This window comes from Pocillopora verrucosa, chromosome 1, assembly GCF_036669915.1.
Source record: "Pocillopora verrucosa isolate sample1 chromosome 1, ASM3666991v2, whole genome shotgun sequence".
NCBI classification, from domain to species: domain Eukaryota; kingdom Metazoa; phylum Cnidaria; class Anthozoa; order Scleractinia; family Pocilloporidae; genus Pocillopora; species Pocillopora verrucosa.
This window is the reverse complement of record NC_089312.1, coordinates 5,214,366-5,219,511: the sequence shown is the minus strand read 5'-3', so window position 1 is coordinate 5,219,511 and position 5,146 is coordinate 5,214,366.

Genomic DNA, 5,146 nt, shown 5'->3' with positions numbered 1-5,146 from the left:
CAGCTGGTATGTATGAAATGTCAAATGTTCTGAAAATGTGGGCCGTTAGTTGGGTGAGGGCGTAGTGATTCATCCTCAGTCCGGTTGACATGTGCACTTGTGCGACGTTGCTTCTCAGTTAGTAGCAGAAAGCGCTTTGGCATGTAACAATAAAACTAGTTGTGCGTGCGTACAGTGATGAATCTGATCAGGTATTTGCAGGGCATTAAGCTCGTAGTTTATCAAATAAAACCCCTGGTTACATCTCACGGGTAGAACGTGCGCTATGATTAGTCCATTTAGCGCGCCGTATTTCACAGCACGGCCCGCTAAATTCAAAAGTTTGTTTTGATCGCCAAAATATCTCTTTAAGAAAAATTTAAACAAACTTACGGAAAAGTGCGCCGACGAGGAAAAAGAGCAAAAATTCCGAGGCAGATATCCCAGTCCTTCGAGTCGGATTCTTCGAGTTTTTGAGTAGGACAAACGGCAAGTAAAGAAAAACGACCATCTACGACGAACATAACTCGGGTCGTAAACCAGATTATTTCATTGCAGCCGAAAGGTCGTCGAATACTTTGAAAAGACAAAATACGAGTGCAAATAGTTTGTAGGGTTTTTCGAACAGCAGGTTGATGGAAATTCTAAAGTAATAAGCATACCTGCTGCTGCTCTCGATAAGCTCCTGGGCAAATTCTTTAAAGGGTGTCGACAAGCAAAATGACAGTATTTTAAGCTTTCAAATTGCATATTCGAGTTATCTTCCTCTAAATCGTCTCGTTTTTCTTCCTCTTAAAGCTTTAAAAAGTAGTTTCAGCTCTCAAGCGAGTCCACGTCTTTCTTTTATCGCGTCAACAAACATCGACTCAATGTCAACCCGTCTTTAATCTTTTTGTTCAGTCTGCACCGAGTAATCCACCCTGCAACTTCTATGAAAACGCCACAAATCACCAAAAATCGGATACTAATCGTTAAGATGCTTGTGCTGTTTTCGATCGAATTGATAAAATTCATTCATTCGTTTGACGTTGACACTGAAATTGAACAAAGTTAGCCGTTAGTTCGCACTCTACACAGAAACGCGCTGTGCTTTGCAGATTTCAGTAATTAAAAAAAAAAAACTCTCGACAAGAGTGTTACTTACAGAACGTTTTATCTCACTTCCTTACAGAAAACCTTGGTATACTTAAACAGTTTCTTTTGTGTAATCTTGCATTATTGTAAGCTATGAGTAATAAAAGAATATTTTGAACTTTTGAGCTCAAAGTCCAGTTTTTATCGGAAGCCAATAAAATGTTCTCGTGCTTAGGATTTGACGCTCGTTAATCATCACTGGCCGTTCCGCTTGCACTGAAATCTTTTCCCCTCCTATTTGAATCAAGAGATATAATAAATATCTTAATAACTTCGCTTTTCCCGGTCCGTACTGCAAGTTAAAGAACCTCGTTTTTCCCGCGCACTTCGCGCTTGTGCCATAAACCCGAGCGGAAAAAACTCGAACTCGATTAGTAAGAGGTATGCTTGATGGAAATTAGTACTCTCGAATTGCTTTGAAACGCGAGAAAGCCTTAATTCCCTAAATTAAAACCGATTAATACGCGATGAATAAAGCCGATTTCAGTTCCCCAGGTATACCAACAGAATGGTTGCGACAAAGAGAGGCACTTATGATGCTTGCAAAAACGATTACCAATATCGCAATCCTGTCTAATCGGCGATTCGTTCAAGTTTTTCCATTTTCCTGAAGCAGTTAGACAAAAGCTGAGAAGGTAAAAGTGGAAAGGGTCATGACATCGAAGTGCGTCGGTCGTGTACACGAAAGACAGCTATGTGCACAAGAGCAAGCAAGAATAAAACAGAGATCCTAGTATTCCTTTACCTCGTCCGTTTTGACTTTCTTTAAAGGCTGCTCTTTAGCTACATATACATGAACACCCTCTTGTTTGAACTGAGTAGTTAGCAAAGATTCCACACAACCATCGATAAATAGGCATTTATCTTAAAATGATATATAAGCGGCGAGTCCGTGCTGAATCGGTGGAGTGGTACTCAAATGATTAAAAATGTCGTACAATCTAAACGGCAGCGAAGCGCTCAAATTGTTGACAGTCTTCAGGAAAGATGATTTGGGAATTTGCATCTCCTAATTTATTGAATGGTTTGAGGAGGTAGTGTCGTCTTTTCCGAAATTTGGATCCATAGGCCGAACCGATTTTTCAACTGCAGAGGCGATTTCCACGATTGAAGTTTTCAACTATCTGCTCGCCGAAATCCCCCGATTCCTCGAAATATTTTTAAAGTTCTGCCACATTGATAGCGTTGAAATCGGTTCCAATTTTGTTTACGCTTCTTGCTACATTCTTCGCATCTACTTTGGCGGTAGTGAAATAACAACTTGCTTGATAAATAATCAAACCTATTGCACAACAAAGAAATAAATTTTGAGTATAGAGAAGCGACAATGGAAATTATCAACAATAAAATGTCGAAGTCCCTACACGGGTAGTGGGTAGTTGACCCAATGTCCGAACTTTCGCGGTTTGTTTACAACAAAAGTCACGTGACATTACACGTGAAATCGAACGTTAAAAAGGTAAATTTCCCGTTTTGAGAACATTTTGCCACAACTGAATGGTGCAAATTATTTTGTGGTAGCTGATGCGATATCTGGTTTCACCAACATACTTCAGATCACTAATGAAGCTTAGCCACAATCTCTCACACTCCTTTTGGCAGATACTGGTGGTTACGTCTGCCCTGGCGAGTCTCCAGCGAAACGAGGAATATCAAAGAGACAGCAGGAAGCCCTGGCAGGAATGAAAGATCTCTGAACATTGCTGATCGTGTTGGCATGGCAAAGCTTTTGTTGAGTCTAAGAAGCTCATCGCTCAGGGCCCTGTTTCGTGTTATTTCAGTCCTCAGTTAGCTTTAATACTTAAAGTGGATGTGTTTAGAGTTAGCGTTGGTGGAGGGTTCTTGCAAAATGATCAGCCTGTGGTGTTTGACTCCAACATCCTACAGGCAACTAAGCAGTGCATTTCACACTCACAATTGCAAATACGTGTAGTGACACGCAGTTTTCGTGTTGCGCGCGTGCAGTCTTTTATCTGCATGCAATTTTAACTAATTATTAAGTCATGGAGCTAGTTTAGCACGCTAAATGTGTCAATTTTTAAAGGATGGAATTATTTTGCACCGCAGTTCAATGTTTTTTGCGCTAAAAGCTCAAATATCGGTCTCCTCAGAGAAAACGCACATCATATAACTTGCGACTAAAACGAATGCACAAGTGTAAAACAAACCAGAAAAGGGCAAATTTAGAGACAAAATAGAATGATGTGCAAGGTTCTCACCAACTTACACTAATCGTTTAATTCACACGCTTCTCACCGTCAGACTTGCAAGTGTGTGTAGGACACGCAATTTGCGTGTTGCGCGCTTGCAATCTTCCAACTGCATGCATTTTCAACTAAATTTTTAGTCATGGATCTAGTAGAACACCCTAAACGTGTCAATTTGCTTTCGCGCTCTACACGAATATGGAATTACCACAAAAGTATGAGCCAGATTTAAAAGAGGTGACTACTAACTCTGTTTAAACCAACCTGTTTAAGGATATTTTACACCGCAATTCAATGGTTTTTGTGCTAAAAGTTAAAAAAAACGGTTTCTGCTGGGAAAACGCACATTGCATCACTAACAACTAAAACGAATGAGAGTGTGAGAGGTAGGTTAAGGTGCAAAGATCTTACTCGAGATGGCTACCTCAATCGGCTTTTCATCATTAAAAGTTCTAAAGGATACATAATTATAGTTGCCATACAATACATTATAGACAGCATTTGACTGTTTTTTAGCAAAAAAGCGAGGTTATTTTCCGTTGTTCGCGCTTAAAATGAGCTCTTTAGCTTCATGGCTTAAAGAACGGGCCATATTTCGTTTATACTGCACTTGTCTGAGGTCAGGTTTACCACAAGACTAGTGATTCCGATGGACATGGATGGACTCCGTCGGGTTCCCATGGACCCCGTCGGATTCCATTCGAAAAATGGGTATCGGCAGATACCATCGGACAACATTTGTGCCCTCTTTGATTTTCATCTGACTTCCGGTACTCTTTCGCGTCAAACGTATCTTACATCCGTTGGAAGGTGTTACGAATATAGTTTTGCCTATTCCATCGGAAAAAATACATTTCCTATAGGTGTGTATTGGAAACGTATGGCAAAAAGTCGATATCTACCTTACCTAACAGAGAATTAGGTAAATGTAATGAGATAAGGAACAATCGAGATCTGATCTCTGGTGAAGTTTGGAGACGTGAATTAAATGATGTTGCATTGCTATCGTTTTGTGTATTACGCCACCTGCTATGCCAATAGCTTAGAGTTCTAGAAACTGTGTGATATTCATTATCCATGTAGGAAAATGTGTTTTAGTAAAATACTGGAACAGTTAAAGTAAAGCTAATAGGTTTTGCAGGTTGAATAATTCAGCAAACAAATTATTATACAACTTCTTGATATCGTTTATGCTTAACGATCTGTGGATGTGTATGAAAATTTGAAGATTAGACAAGATAACATACGTGATCGAATAGTTACAGGAGGCTGAGGTAACTAATGCGACCCAAATCTCAATAAGAAGCAAAAACGATATTTTAGGTGAGCATTTAGCCCGCAGCACACACGCAAACAAATTAATTTTGTGCGTTCTGAATTTGATATTTAGAGAACAGACATCAAGAACATTTTCAGGGCTTACCTTACGCGCCTGGCAACGAATTTTAAAAAGCACATCAAAACTGTCATCGAAGCATTAATGATTGTGATTGGGGAAGCGCTTCACAATTTTTTTTTCAAAAACTTCATTCCATAATCAGCATATTCAGATTTCAAGTCAACTCATGCAATTGGGAGAAACCTTTCAGGAAAGCGGAAGAGTTGAAGTCCCGACACTCGCATTTCTTATTCATAAAAACCCAACAAAGTGCATTTACTAGCTTATGCTCGTAAACAATCTTACGAATAATTGTGAATCCGATTGTTTCAGTACACACATTTAATGAGTTGTAGTTGAATGGTTTGTGTAAGTTACACGCATCTCACAATCATACTTGCAAGTGCGTGTACTCACACGCAGTTTTCTTGCTTCGCGCGTGCAACTT